The sequence below is a fragment of the Squalius cephalus genome (genome assembly GCF_949319135.1).
Source record: "Squalius cephalus genome assembly, chromosome: 16".
Lineage (NCBI taxonomy): Eukaryota > Metazoa > Chordata > Actinopteri > Cypriniformes > Leuciscidae > Squalius > Squalius cephalus.
The window spans coordinates 37,232,717-37,248,332 of record NC_137137.1 but is presented as its reverse complement, the minus strand read 5'-3'; the positions used below and the strand labels follow the sequence as shown (position 1 = coordinate 37,248,332).

At 42.3% G+C, this 15,616-nt stretch overlaps 1 protein-coding gene across 7 annotated transcripts in view; it reads right to left on the bottom strand.

Moving 5' to 3' along the window:
• Nucleotides 1-14,330, bottom strand: part of magi1a (membrane associated guanylate kinase, WW and PDZ domain containing 1a) — a 107,928-nt gene extending 93,598 nt beyond the window's left edge. For 6 of the 7 annotated variants that reach the window (XM_079897613.1, XM_079897612.1, XM_079897615.1 and 3 more), the window contains exon 1: nt 14,195-14,285. The gene's annotated coding sequence lies outside the window, so the exon portion shown is untranslated. Of the gene's footprint in view, nt 1-14,194 lie in introns of all 7 variants that reach the window. The other variant, XM_079897617.1, reaches the window with a different exon arrangement.
• Between the last annotated feature and the right edge of the window lie 1,286 nt (nt 14,331-15,616).

The window sequence follows — 15,616 nt, the reverse complement described above, 5'->3', positions numbered from 1 at the left end:
TCGCATGCAGTCTCACACACACACACTCTCACTCCTCTTATAAAGTGCAATATCAGATCTGCACACATTCACATACTATACATGCACTGGGCAGAAAACTCATTTAAATAGGTCACACACACACACACACACACACACACACAGTCATATAGCACACACTAAATCCCATAAAATAAACAAGGATAAATGAAATGAGGCATGACTATTTTTAGACACGCATGATATTTACAATGTGTGTTTTCCTCAGTGAACGCATGCTCAGAGCTGTCCTCGGACGCTTCATCTTCACACATGACGGAGCGCTGAAGCCTCACACACACACACACACACACACACACACACACACACACACACAGTCTCACACTGAAGCCTCACTCACTCGAGCGTGTCTAACCATAGACTGGCTTCAGCATAACGGCATCATCGGGCAACAACCCCATCAGATCACATCTCAGAGGAGAAACACTGGAGCGAGCGCCATCCCACACTGACATCAGCTGTGATGTTAACTTCTCCCTGACGCTATAGTTTCTCCTTCATCCAGATGAATATTGAAAAATACTTTCCAAGAATCAAAGGCTGTGTCCTGACTCCTGAGGATCCGCAAACAGAGGTATCAGCTAAACACAGTTATAAAGCTAGGAAAGGCCATCCCAGATAGCACACGTACATCACGGAGACGTCTATTTATGTGCGTTTACATCTGGAAGACGTATTTTTAGAGTGTTTGCTCGTCTGCAATACGTCTATGGGACGTTTCCTGTCAGATGTCAAATAGACGTTTAGAAAATGTCTTTAAGATGTAATGATTTAGAATACACTCATTCGAGAGAGTGTGTGAGTGTGAGACTGCATGAGAGACTGCGTGTGAGAGTGTGTGAGTGTGAGAGTGTGTGAGTGTGAGACTGACATCTTAAAGATGTCTATCAGATGTTAGTAAACAGGAGTTGCTTTCCAGATGAAGGGATCTTTAACACACATCTTGCAGACGTACGTGTGCTATCTTTATAAAGATTCTCTGCAGAAACATGTTTTGTTACGCTAAGTCTCCTCATATCCTGATAGGCGTAGGACCATAGAATGTTCGTTCAATCGTATCGTTCGGTCCGAACGGTCCTAGCATGTGTTCCCTGTCGCTAAGCGTGAGTTTGCACACACACTGCTCATGCTGTTCACACACACACATCATTCGTCATCAGCGCGTTCACGTAGCCTACGCTGTCACACAGTGCAAACAGCAAAATCAACCTGACTCTCATCGTGGAACCCCTGGCATGCAATAAATATTAATCTGATGATTTTTGCTAGCTAAACAAACCGAAAACTTGCTGCATCTGATTCCGTTTTTAAGTTTGGAATTGTAGTGCTGTTACTAACCCTACTATAAAGCTTTCTCAGCGGTGAAGGACACATGCTGTATTGCAGGACCGTTGTCTCGGGTCTTCTGGGCTGTTCACGCTTTCAGGAGGCGTGGCTTTGGACGTACGCTTTCACTGCTATCAGGCTAAAGTTAGCATTTTCCCAGATGTCCTACACCACCTTTAATTAACTGATTTTCAATTTCGATTTTGTCTTCCAACAATTATGAAAACAAGATAATCGAGGTAAACCGATTATTACGCCTCTGCCGCATTCAGCCCAGCGCCACAGCGGCTCAAGACAGCAGAATGAGTGAGTGTTGTGAAGTGCAGTCGCTGCTGCTAAACTGAGGGACGTGTGTGATATTAAACAGAGTTATTAAAAGCAAAAGAGACACTGTTCCCCAGGCAGCTTTCTGTGTGTCAAGTCAAGTCAGCTTTATTTAATACAGACTGTTTAAAAGCAGCTTTACAGAGATAACAGGAAAATGATGCATTGGGCTGTGTGTGTGTGTGTGTGTGTGTGCTCCGAGTTGGAGATGATCACGGATGAGCAAATGGGCTTCGGATACGAGCCTAAACATGTACACACAAAAATATCAAAATGTGTTTTAGGAGAGTATTGACGTAAACACAGTGGCTTGTGTCTGAAGTAAGCGTACACAAACGCGTGTGTGTCAGTATATTAGATCCGTGCATTAGCTCTTAAAGTGACAGCAGCCTAATAAACCTGCTGTGTGTCATTAATGATAATCAAACAACAGAAGATCACACACTTCTCCTGATTCAATAACTTAAGTAGCTTTAATAAGGATTCATCCATATTTAATGTGTACAGTAAGACTACGCAGTGTTATTTTACATTTGAATACTTACAATGTAAACCCCACAACTTTAACTGGTCAAATAAACTGACCTGTATGAGGAGTAATTCAACACTTGTGGCTGTTTCATTAGAATTAAATAAATTAATGTGAATTTAAGTGAACGTAACTGTCACAAAGGTTCAGGTTCAGGAAAGAAGCAGGCAAACGTTAAACGTAACTTTAATCGTAAAATAAATAAACAACAAAACAAAAGGAGTGGCAGCACCGACCACAGCATATAAGCATAGTAAAGACAGCAAGGTGGTAACGTTAATAAAACTAGTACATTAGCTCATCCATGAACATGATTTCTGCCTCAGTCCCGTCGGGTTGCTCTCAGTCGGCTGTGGAGCTGAAGACGACAATTCCCATGATTCCACGCTCATTCACGCCGTCTTCAAGCTGCTAATCGACCTCAAGCTGCGAAACTTACACACTGTGCCTTTAATGTCACATTCTCAGCAAATGTTTTAAAATGAGGAAACTATGAAAGAACATACAATATCAACTCACTGAAGAACTATGCCTGAAAAATTAATAAACAATAAACTAGATGAAGTGAGACATGATAAAGGTGTCTCTACCATATAATCAGAGTTTGACCCTAAACGACATTTAATCACAACAAGAGACGAATGACACAACATTTGACTGCTTGTTTTCTGCAATGTCTCCAAACACACAAGGCAAGGAAAGTTTATTTATAGCACATTTCATACACTATGGCGATTCAGAGTGCTTTACACACAAAGGAATTAAAATAATCCTAAAACACACTCCCACTGACGGAAGAGCCGGAGAAACCGCCCTCGGCACGAGCTGTTTCACTCCTCGATGAAGCGCTCGAGTCAATAATTCAACAACTCACTTATTAAGACTGACATAATGATGTAACCTGCAGAAAGAAAAGTTTGAAGAGAATCTCGCTATAAGTTATTTAAAGTTAAAGTGTTAACATGTTTATAGTCTTACACGTCAGTTCACAATATGTCAGTTCATTACAACACGTGTGTTCACAGAAAAGCCATTAGGCCTGGAGCCAGATAAGAAGAGTGAATGTGAGTCATTAAAGCTGATGAGTCCCATAGACCCCTGCAATGCAGTGACACACACACACACACACACACGCACAGTGTCTCACACACATACACACAATGGCGACTACTATGCTTCCGAGTGTCGTTTCCTGAGAAACACTCTTTTGTTTGGAGAGCATCTGGCCCTGACCTCCACTGTTTGTGACACACCCCTCCCTCTTCACAACCCCGCCCCTCACCAGCCTCATGCCCCTCCCTCTTCACAACCCCGCCCCTCACCAGCCTCATGCCCCTCCCTCTTCACAACCCCGCCCCTCACCAGCTTCATGCCCCTCCCTCTTCACAACCCCACCCCTCACCAGCCTCAGGCCCCTCCCTCTTCACAACTCCGCCCCTCACCAACCTCAGGCCCCTCCCTCTTCACAAGCTCCACCCTTCACCAGTCTTATGCCCCATCCCTCACCAGCCTCATGCCCCCCTCTTTACAAGCTCCGCCCCTCACCAGCCTCATGCCCCCCTCTTTACAAGCTTCACCCCTCACCGGCCTCATGCCCCATCCCTCACCGGCCTCATGCCCCATCCCTCACCAGCCTCATGCCCCCCCTCTTCACAAGCTTCGCCCCTCACCAGCCCCATGCCCCTTCCTCTTCACAAGCTTCGCCCCTCACCAGCCTCATGCCCCCCTCTTCACAAGCTCCGCCCCTCACCGGCCTCATGCCCCATCCTCACCAGCCTCATGCCCCATCCCTCACCAGCCTCATGCGCCTCCCTCTTCACAAGCTCCGCCCCATCAGCCCCATGCCCCTCCCTCTTCACAAGCTCCGCCCCTCACCAGCCTCATGCCCCATCCCTCACCAGCCTCATGCCCCCTCTTCACACGTTCCGCCCCTCACCAGCCTCATGCCCCATCCCTCACCAGCCTCATGCCCCCTCTTCACAAGCTCCGCCCCTCACCGGCCTTATGCCCCATCCCTCACCAGCCTCATGCCCCCCTCTTCACAAGCTTCGCCCCTCATCAGCCCCATGCCCCTCCCTCTTCACAAGTTCCACCACTTATCAGCCTCATGCCCCCCTCTTCACAAGCCCGCCCCTCACCAGCCTCAGGCCCCTCCCTCTTCACAAGCTCCGCCCCTCACCAGCCTCAGGCTCTTCCTCTGATTGCGCTGTTTTTCTCTCTTACCATTATATTGGTGGATCTCAGTGTGTCGCTTCTTCACTGCAGCTGCTGCTTCACTGTGAAAAGAGTCTCTGTGCAGAACTGGGCCGTCCTGGATAAGCTCTGTGTGTGTGTGTGTGTGTGTGTGTGTGTGTGAGACTGAGATTGAAAGCAAAGAACCAAGAGCCATCTGTCCTTTATGAGCTGGACGTGGAAGAGATTCAACTCCATTTGCTCCTCGTCTCTGTCCGGATCACATCATGTCAAAATATTGAGCCTGGACACAAACTATCCGTCGATATCTCCGATATCATTTTCCACTAGATTCATCTCTCGTGTCTCAAGAGCCCTGAGATGCTCATAACCAATCGATATCTGATAGAAATATGGGTCTCCTACACGGACAAAAACATCTCCAAGTGCAGGAATACTAACACTATTATACAAGAGCATTACACCGTCTCCTAACCAGATGCCACGCCACAGACCAATCACAGCCAATCAGAACCAAATGGATAAATAATCAAATTTATAAATGACAACATTTTAACATTATTAAAAATACAAGCTGAGTGAGTGAATCCTTGTCACTGAATACACTGGTTAGCTCAGTTGTTTCCTTTCATTTTTCTCTTGACTCTTATAGTACGACTATAAACTATATTCAAACTAATAATAAATGATTTTAACATTAAATAAAGCACATAATAAGTCCCTGAGATTATCATTGTCCTCTTCTTTGTTTAAATTAGAGATTACGATTCTCCCAGGATTCTGAACAGAATTTAACAAAATAACATATAAGTTACTAGAGGTTCTGACAAAATATTAATTGATCCAAACTATTTAAAATATTTCTAATTAATATTGTTTTAAAAATTGGTTTGAATGAATGATTCAATGACTTCAATTAATTCAAAGATTTATTCTATTTTGATCTCTACTGTAGACATCAGTGTTTATATCTGAACTATAATCTTTTCTCCCAGCACTTCTGTGATAATCTGAGTGATTGTAAGAAAAAAATAATGAAGCTGTGATGTTGAAAAGACTGTTAGTGAAGCTGTTTCACATCTATTCATGACGACGGCTCTCTCTGGATCAGAACACAGATCTGAGTGTTCCTGTGATCACAGGGTTAATAGACAGAGCAGAGTCACTGTCACTGAGGAGTAAGATCACTGGTGTTTGAGTCCAGATCGCCGTCTTTTAGCGGTTAATCGTGCAGCTCTCATATTTATTCAGTATGTTCCAGCTTTAGGACAAAAGCCCTGATTAACATGGAAAAGACGTGTTATCTGGTTAGAACGTGTTACCCCATAAAACTGTTACTGGAAGCAATATCAAGATGGATTATTCTGAAAGAAAAAAAGAAAAAAGCTACAAGACACATCATGTAGAGATATTTTTCAAAATTAAATTTGGTTTAAAGGATCTGCGAAAAACACTGTTGGTGCCTTTAAAAGGAAGAGTTGTCAATGAGATTGAGAGATCAGCCAATAACTACTTCAACTTGAGTCAAAGCTGTCACATGACTTCACACAGAGCACACGAGTCATGTGACTACCTTTAATCCTGGGTGAACATTTCCTTAAAGTCAATAATATTTACTTAAACACAATAAACCATACTTTCCCATATGCAAACCCAAATATGGCCACACTTGAAGTAAGTCCAAAGAAATGTTGAGTCCTCAAATGTAAGCTCATTCAGGACATTAATCTAACTATGACTCATAATGTCTCTTTTTGTATTTCAATGCAACAGTCAAACTAAGATCCTGCTGAACATCAGTGTTAGTCCTCAAGCTCTGAGGAAAACTGCAGTTCTGATCCAAATTATTCACTCGCTACTGCAAATCAGGTTTATTAGCTAAATGTATTGGCACATGTTGAGCTGTTTGCAATGAACAAATCAAACAAAAGTAATTGAAATAGCTCAACACAACAAATGTTTCCCCAAATTCAACTGAAAATACAAATTTGAATAACTTCTGCAGTCTCAATTGGGGTCGAATAAGTTCAATAACAACTGTACATACGCACATTAGTTTTTAATAAAGCGTGTGATTCTTATGAATTATTCTTACACTCTTCTCATTAAATGATGGCAGGCACATGATTTATCACTGACAGATCCGGTGAAACGCTGGTTCAAAGTATCGTCACAAATCTTAAAGGTGCAATAGGCGATCTGGGAAATGCTAACTTTTAGCCTACTAGCACTGAGAGCATACGATCCCACCGTCCAAAGCCATGCCTCCTCAAAACACATGAACACACACAGACCAGAAGCCAGACGATGACACACACACACAAAACACAGCTCAACTATAACTGCTCTGTAATCTAACATTCACACTGATGTTTTGGCAGACACATTAAAATGTGTTTTTCACATCTTGAGAGCTTTCTCAGGTCCTGGAACTAGTTCAAGGTTAGTGCTCTTTTCTCCACCTCATAATTCAAAATTCAAAATTCATGTATAACTTTGATGAAAGGTTTTGATCCACTTCAAACGCTGACTACTGTAGTTGCACATTGACCTAAAACCTGAACATATGCAATAGAGTTCTGCAGGGATGAGGCATTACTGTAACCAGTGGTTCTCAACGGGGGCGCGGACAGGGGGGGGTTAGTAGGCTACAGGATGGGGGGAAGAAAAAAATCACGAAAATTCCCCCCATGTTGAAATGCAGTGATTGGACTATTATAACACCCAAACAAATCATCCTCCTAGCGACCTTATTGGTAGTGGTGGGGGGAAAAATCGATTCTGTTCAGTATCGTGATATTTTGCGCAAGCAATTATATCGATACAGTAGCGCAAAGTATTGCAATATTTAATTATAAAATTATCTGTTTTACTTTCGGGCTATAGGGCTGTGACGGTGGGAGTTTTTTACCACCGCGGTGGTAATGGACCAACTACCGGCGGTGGTTGGGGGGTTGTTTTGAGCAAAAAAGTGTTTATTTGAGCAATTTTCTGATATCTTCATGTTTTCTACTTGTTGTAAAAGGTCTGAAGATCGAATTTTATCCTCCACAAGGGCAAGGCATTTAGGCTGTAGATATTGCGCTGCCAGAGAAACACGCTTTACAAATAACTTGAGACGCCGCATGTCTAATAACAAGCACAAACTGTGTTAAAAAGAATTTGACGTACAAGTAAAAATGTAGGCTATCTGTCCTACAGCGTTTTTCTACTTTACCACAGTAAAGAATACGAATATAATAGGCCTAATTAAAAGCGAACCAAGGAAAAACGTTTATAATCCCCTTCGGAAATGGGTTAGATGCGAGTGAAGATTTGGGAAAAGAAAAAAGAGATTCCATGCAGGGATGAGTCACGATTTTTGAATATTTGATTAGTTTATTTAATTATAGAATATCGAATAGGTTGTGCGATTATTCTCTAAAATAAAATCTCCATGTTTTCGGTGCTGATGCGGTGGTGACGCGTTAATGTAACCGGAGGGTGACGCTGCCAGTAACGCACATAACAGCTGTCACAAAGAACCGGCAAAAGTAATGATTATGAATGTGCCAAATATAGAAAGGAGACATTTGAATTGTTTATTAATAAACTAGAGTTTTCTGTGTCAGTGTCGGCTGCAAAGGTGAAGTTAATTGACGATGCCGTCTCATCATCTTCGCAGTGAACGCGCCTATATCGAGATGCACACTTCATACGGATTACATAAGCAGAGTAGGCTAGTCGGTTTCTTTTCCTTTTGAATTATTTTGTTTATAATGGGACCGAATTGAGGATCTTTGCAAGGCAAAGCAGGCTCAGGTCTCACGTTAACATTGCCTACCTGCAAGCTTCTGTAAAAAATGCAGATGATATGCCTACTATTAGGTCTAGTAATAATAACAATAATAAAGCATAAATTCATATCAGAGGTCTGGTGCCAACTGCAAAGAACCAGCTTTGGGGGGGCCCAGCTTGCAAAAGGTTGAGAACCCCTGCTGTAAGCCAATCCCGGACACCAGTTATTCCAACACTTCCGGTTCCATCGTCCTGAAGTCAATGGGCTTTCAGTTCAACGCTGGAAGATCTGTGGTGAATTGAACACGCTCAAGATATATTCACGTTTTAATTCTACGTTATTAAACACATCAGTAATACTCTCTTGAGATTTTTTTAAAGCTTTTACTTGTCTTGTGGAAGGCGGTTGCTAGCGAGTGTCTAAATGGGAGGCAGATGATGCCGAAGTCATGTGACCGTGGTGTAGTTCGCTTTAGGGATGAAATGGTTACTTGTTTCACAATAAACCATAATAAAATCCCCGCCACTGACGTAACTTTCCGTGTTTTCTCTGTTGATAAAAGATTGATAATATCAGGGAGAAAATTATAACTATGCAACCGTCTACTACAGTATCGCATCAGGCAGAGCATTGTAGTCTCCCTGAGGGAAAATTCCATTCATTCGTTGCTATAGGAGAGGAAGAACTTTCTAAACTCGTTAATTCATCTAAATCGACGACATGTATGTTAGCCACTACACCAGGGGTCGGCGAGTAAATCTGGCATTGGGACAAAACATATTTTTGCCACTGGATAACATAGTCAAAGAATAATTTAAGAAATTAATTGATGAAAAATGCAACTAGAATTGCCTGTACAGACTGTCAGTGTGTTCTGTGACTGGACTGAGCTGTTACTCTGGGTTAAATCCTGTAGTAGGACAGTCATTAACAAAAAGCCACATTTGTGTGGCGGTGTCCGGGTTTTTACACTGGATACATTAATAAAGCAGTAGTGACACGTAACCTGGCAAGTGTCTTCATCCACCAACTTGCAACACAGACGGCCTTGCTAAAACACACATGTGGGAGACGCGGAATGGGTAAAAATAATTCAAAAGATAAAAGAGGACTTGAATTATTAATGGCATGTTTGAGTCATGCTCTTAACGAACTATGTTTTATTTCCTCTTTCCATATTTGCTTGTTACACAATGGAGCCTAACTTATTGTAATAATTATTTGACGTAGCCTACTTTTACACTCAGAATTATTCCTTGGCATCCTCACGTACTAAACTGCATTATTTTTAATTGTTTACGTGCTGGAGGAAAGTTACGCTATTCCGGCGTGTGCAGAGAGATGTTAACATCTAATCTGGTGAGAGAATGGCACTACCAAAGAGTCTAAAGAGGAAAGATGACATACAAAGATGGCGAAAATAGAGCATACAAAGAAGATGAAAGACAACTATGCGTTCATCCTAACTAGTGTTGTGAGTGCAAAGCCGGTGTGTCTGATCTGCAACGAAGCGATCCACACACTCTTTTGAATGTCTTTCAGAACTTTTCTAATTAAAAGCTCTCAATTAATCTCAAAATAAAACATTGCTGCAAAAAACGTTCTCGTACTTTTATTTTGAAGGCAAAATCACTAAAGACAAAGTGATTGTGAGTAACTGTTGCTGTCATGACAGATCTATTTCAGAACCAGCCGCTATCAGAATAATCTGCGGCGCGGGCCGATATTAGTGCAGTCGGGCCAGTTTAGGGGTTGCCGACCACTGCCCTATACCGACTAAGCTACTGAAAGAGACGCTTCCAGAGGTCATAGATCCTCTTCTTAATATCATTAATTCATCTTTGTCTCTAGGATACATACCAAAAACGTTTAAGCTGGCTATGATTAAACCGCTTGTTAAAAAAACGCAACTTGATCGTACAGAATTAGTCAATTACAGGCCGATCTCAAATCTACCCTTTCTGTCAAAGATACTAGAAAAGGCAGTACCCTATTTTCCTTTAAAAATGTAACAAATACATGCATGGAGCTGAAATATATTGTGGATTAGTATCATAGTAATTTTCACTGTGCCCACATTGAGAAATGTTGAGTTTTTTCCATTCAAGGTTAGCTTGTGTGTGTTGGCTATAGTTTGCATGCGTTTCGTGGCACTGTACCATTTATGCCCATCTTTAAAAAAAGTTAATTTATGAAAATAATCCTCTCTACAAATCAATTTATGATGTATTTATTTGTAAATGAATGTAAAATGAATCACAAAACATTTATTGTTTGCAGTTCACATGCTTAATTCTTTCTGTAAGGCTAATGGTTTGACCGAGATTAGCTTTGAACGCAAGCTAATAAAACTCATCTTTCCATTTAAAGGAAAATGATATAAAATGATAAAGTACTATTTGTTCATACACATTTATCTCTTATTTGACATAATATAAATGTAGTTACCAAAGAAATGGATGAAAATTGCAGAAATGTGTTGATTTCTGAAGGGTCCCAAAAAACACCAGTTTTGGGGTGACAGTGTGAGTCCCGTGAGACAGCACATGGGTGGGGCTAACTCAACATTGCCAAATGTGATTGGTATGCAATAAAAAAATGCCAGGGAAGTTACAAATCACTTGATTAGTTAAAATCATGAGCAGCATAAAATATAATTTTCTCTTTTTTTAATTTGACTTCAGAGTTGAAAGTCGGCTTAAAGGGTACACTTACCCTACTCAAGCTTAGTGCTGCAATTGACACTATCGACCACAACATTCTTTTAAATAGTCTCGAAAATGATGTTGGCATTAGTGGAATTGCACTAGCATGGTTTACATCATACTTATCTGACCGTTATCAGTTTGTAGCAGTAAATGAAGTTCAGTATGGAGTACCACAAGGCTCAGTACTAGGACCGTTGCTGTTCACTCTGTACATGCTACACACATACACACACACACACACACACACACACACACACACACACACACACACACACACTCGCACACTCGCACACACACACTCTGTACATGCTACCCTTAGGAGATATCATTAGGAAACATGGCATTAGTTTTCACTGTTATGCTGACGATACTCAGCTCTATATTTCTTCACGCCCAGATGAAACTTACCTATTCACAAAATTAACGGAATGCATAGCTGATATAAAAAACTGGATGACTAGTAATTTCCTACTTCTTAATTCTGAAAAAACAGAGATTCTAATTATTGGACAAAAAACTTCCTCACATAATAACCTAGAATACTGTCGTAATAACCTACGTAATAACTTAGAATAACACTTGATGGCTGCTCTGTCAAGTCTTCGTCGTCGGTTAGGAACCTGGGTGTGTGTGTGTGTGTGTGTGTGTGTGTGTGTGTGTGTGTGTGTGTGTGAGTGTGTGTGTGAGTGTGTGTGTGTGTGTGTGGGTGTGCTCTTTGATACTAATCTTTAATTTGAAAGTCACGTGTCTAGTATCTGTAAAACCGCATTCTTCCATCTTAAAAATATATCTAAATTACGCCATATGCTCTCATTGACAAATGCGGAACAGTTAGTTCATGCGTTCATGAGCTCAAGGCTAGATTACTGTAATGCTCTACTGGGGGGTTGCCCTGCACGCTTAATAAACAAACTACAGCTGGTCCAAAACGCAGCAGCTCGAGTTCTTACCAGAACCAGGAAGTATGACCATATTAGCCCGGTTCTGTCAACACTGCACTGGCTCCCTATTAAACATCATATAAATTTAAAATATTGCTGATTACTTACAAAGCACTAAATGGTTTAGCTCCGCAGTGCTTGAGCGAGCTCTTAACGCATTATAGTCCTTCACGTCTATTGCGATCTCAAAACTCCGGCCAGTTGATAATACCTAGAATATCAAAATCGACTGCTGGCGGTAGATCCTTCTCCTATTTAGCACTAATTAAGCCTAAACAATCTCTGTTACTTTCATTTCCTATCATCACTGTAAAGCTGCTTTGAAACAATCTATATTGTTAAAAGCGCTGTATAAATGAAGGAGACTTGACTTGACTGTTATATGGTAGGGGGCGCTATTACACATCTTCTGAAAGAGTACAGAATCTCCTGATTAAAAAGAAGCAGAAACAAGCGATATCATATGTAATCGTGACGATACCAGCATTTCCCTCTAGCATTTTGAGCGCTGTTGAATGGAATCTTAAACACCTCTGATTGGCCATTGTGTTCATGATGCATTTAAAAGATATGTCTCTGATTGGCCATTGTGTTGATGCACTCAACATGTCTGTGATTGGCTACAATGATCAACGCTTCATAAACATGTTGTCTTCACGAGCGCTTACTCAGATACACACGGGAGCGTTTGCAGATCCGGCTATCAGTGGATATATTAGGGATTCGCTGACAGAAGTCGCAGCTCTGTTTCTGCTGTTCCACAAGCGCCATCTACTGTCAGAGAGGATTACATTCAGTCTGCATGCCTTTTGTCAGGCCAAAAATCTGACAGAATTTGTAAGCACTGTTGTAAGGTAATTCGAATAAGGTATCTAGAATTATTTACGGAGCAAATAAAATGCCTATAATATAGTCACTCAATCAAAATGTTTGTTCATTTAAAATCATTGTTCAGTTTATCATTTTAATGTTTAGACCTATGCAAACAAAAAGTGTACAGTGGAGCTACCTGTATTTGTTGTTTGTTGGTTTTAAAGTATAAACTTTAAAAATAAGTAGTTTTTGAAGCATTTAACTACAGCCCATTTTAACAATACCGTGATAATATTCATAAGATATTAAATTTTCATGAAGTTTTATCTCTACTTTAGCCTACATTTAGCTTTTGACTTCTGCCAATTGTATTTACACTTCAAAATGCATAAAAGTGGTGTTCATTTGGGAAGATTATCATGATGAACAAATGTGAAAGAATCATACGCTTTTGTTAGTCACAGACCTTATTTTCTGCAATAATCTAAAAGCCAATGGAAAAATCACATTGGGTTTTGTTGAGGGAACCAGGGTAATGCAAATGTATGGGTTGTTATTTACTTATTTACATTACTTTAGAATATGAATACCAAGTTACTCCAGAATGAACACAAAGTCTTTTACAGCATTCAAACTAACGATCATAAATGATGTTCTATAGCAGAATTGAGTAATTAGTAGAGGACCACGAATGCCAGAAATGCTCCCCCTGTCGGTGTACCCAAGCACAGCAGGACTGAGGCTGTAACCTGCGAGCTTTCTGCCCACATCTCATATTAGTGCACTTTGTGTGCTTTTTAACACAGTTTAAAATTGGACTGTCAGGGACTAAAGGCCTCTTCTGATGTCACCCTATTAGGCTATATTTGGGATGTATTGTATGCAACATGGAAATTTAATGCATAATAATCACACTGATTTCATCAAACATGTTTATAGATAAACACTGAATGTAGGCTACTGGCTAGAGAGCCCTCACTAAACTCGAATGCCAAATCCAAAACAGTAGCTGGATGAACCAACAATGTCGTATCCAACGATAAACCATGTTTTCAATGAGCAATTTGACAGCTGCATTTCAGATGTAATATGCGTCGTGTGGAAATGCAATAATCATCAATCATAGCCAGTGTGTATTACCAAACCGACCTCAGTGATAAAACTGCACAGTGAATTTAAACCAGCACAGGTTCCCATGAACAACAACAATTCTGGTGTATCAAAATGGCTTTTCCCGCACATCTGCCTCATAACTCAAGCACAATAACACTGTCACCTTCACCTTATATTGAAAACAGTGTTTGCTAAGCCGCCTCAGCCTCTGCTAGCACAGCTTTAGGTGAAGCAGGACAGCCATTTCAAAACATCAACACAGCGTTCGCCAAACTAGCACAGCCATTAGCACACCATTCTCTAAGCTGATCACGGGGATGAACAGTCCTGATGGAGCAGCTTCTGATGTCAGGCTGAGCCGCAAATCTCGGACGATCCACAACGCGTTTCAAACGCACACATTAGTATGGCGGAGGATAAATCCACTTGCCTGGATGTCAAGCGACCGAGCACACGGTCCTCCTCTGCGATCACGCGCTAATCCTGTGTCTGCGTCCGATCTCTGCAGAAGAACCGAGTCGAACCGAGCCGAGCCGAACCGCGCGTGTGAGAGAGCGACCGGCGGCAGAATAAGGAGCACTAGAGGAGGAGGTGCAGAGGAGATCAGATGAGGGAGGGAGAGAGAGAGGGGGGGGGGGGCGAGAGAGAGAGAGAGAGAGAGAGGGGAAGAGAGAGGGGAAGAGAGAGGGGGGAGAGAGAGAGAGAGAGGGAGAGAGAGAGAGAGAGAGAGAGAGAGAGAGAGAGAGAGGGAGGGAGGGAGAGGGAGAGAGAGAGAGGGAGGGAGAGAGAGAGAGAGAGAGAGAGAGAGAGAGGGAGAGAGAGAGAGAGAGAGAGGGAGAGAGAGGGAGGGAGGGAGAGGGAGGGAGGGAGAGGGAGGGAGGGAGAGAGAGGGAGGGAGGGAGAGAGAGGGAGAGAGGGAGAGAGAGAGAGAGAGAGAGAGAGAGAGAGAGGGAGGGGGGAGGGGGGAGGGGGGGGGGGACGCTGAGCGGGATCAGGGATAACTTTGCTTTAGCAGGAAGCAGCAGCTGGGAGAACAGAGAGAGAGAGTGTGTGTGTGTGTGTGTGTGTGTGTGAGAGAGAGAGAGAGAGAGAGAGAGAGAGAGAGAGAGAGAGAGAGAGAGAGAGAGAGAGAGAGAGAGAGAGAGGTTGGTTTACTGCGCACCATAACAATAGCCATCTGTGGCGAGGAACCTCTGGAGGAACGAGCACCTGTTAACCGGCTCCGGGGGGGATGGGGACGAGACCGCGCTCAAAACACAACAAAGGCACACAAAGACACCCTCGTGGTGTACAACACTGTGTCCTCATTCCTCCAATGCTCGTGATGTGTGCAAAACAACCCTTCCATGCTGACCATTCACACACTGCTTTCTTACTGGTCTGTGTTTTAGAGCATCTGAAAACATGAGCTGCCTATTAAGATGGCATTTTATGCAACAAACAAAATACCCATGCTCTCTCTTCAACAGGGTTGAGTTTCTGGGCATGAAACCTAACATATTTTTGGGTGTCATAGCAAACCTGTACTGACACAGCATTTTTGGCCATAGACGTTAAAACCATGAGCTGAAGATGCTGAACAGGCTGGCACTGGTATTGGTCGACACGTGAATATCTCCTCCCCCACCCGATCAGTCTATTGTGCTTTACTCTTTACATATGCTAAACCGCTGGCCTCCACACACACAGCGGCTCCATGTATCTCTCAGATGTTGCTGTGCGCCTCCATCTTGTCCTCCATCCTCCTGCATCAACCGTGAGCATCCATGCGCTCTCCAGCTCTTAAAGGGCCAGTGCACGCCTGGAACTTTCCCGCTATGCCTTCTTGATTGTTGACAAAAGATGAAAGGGA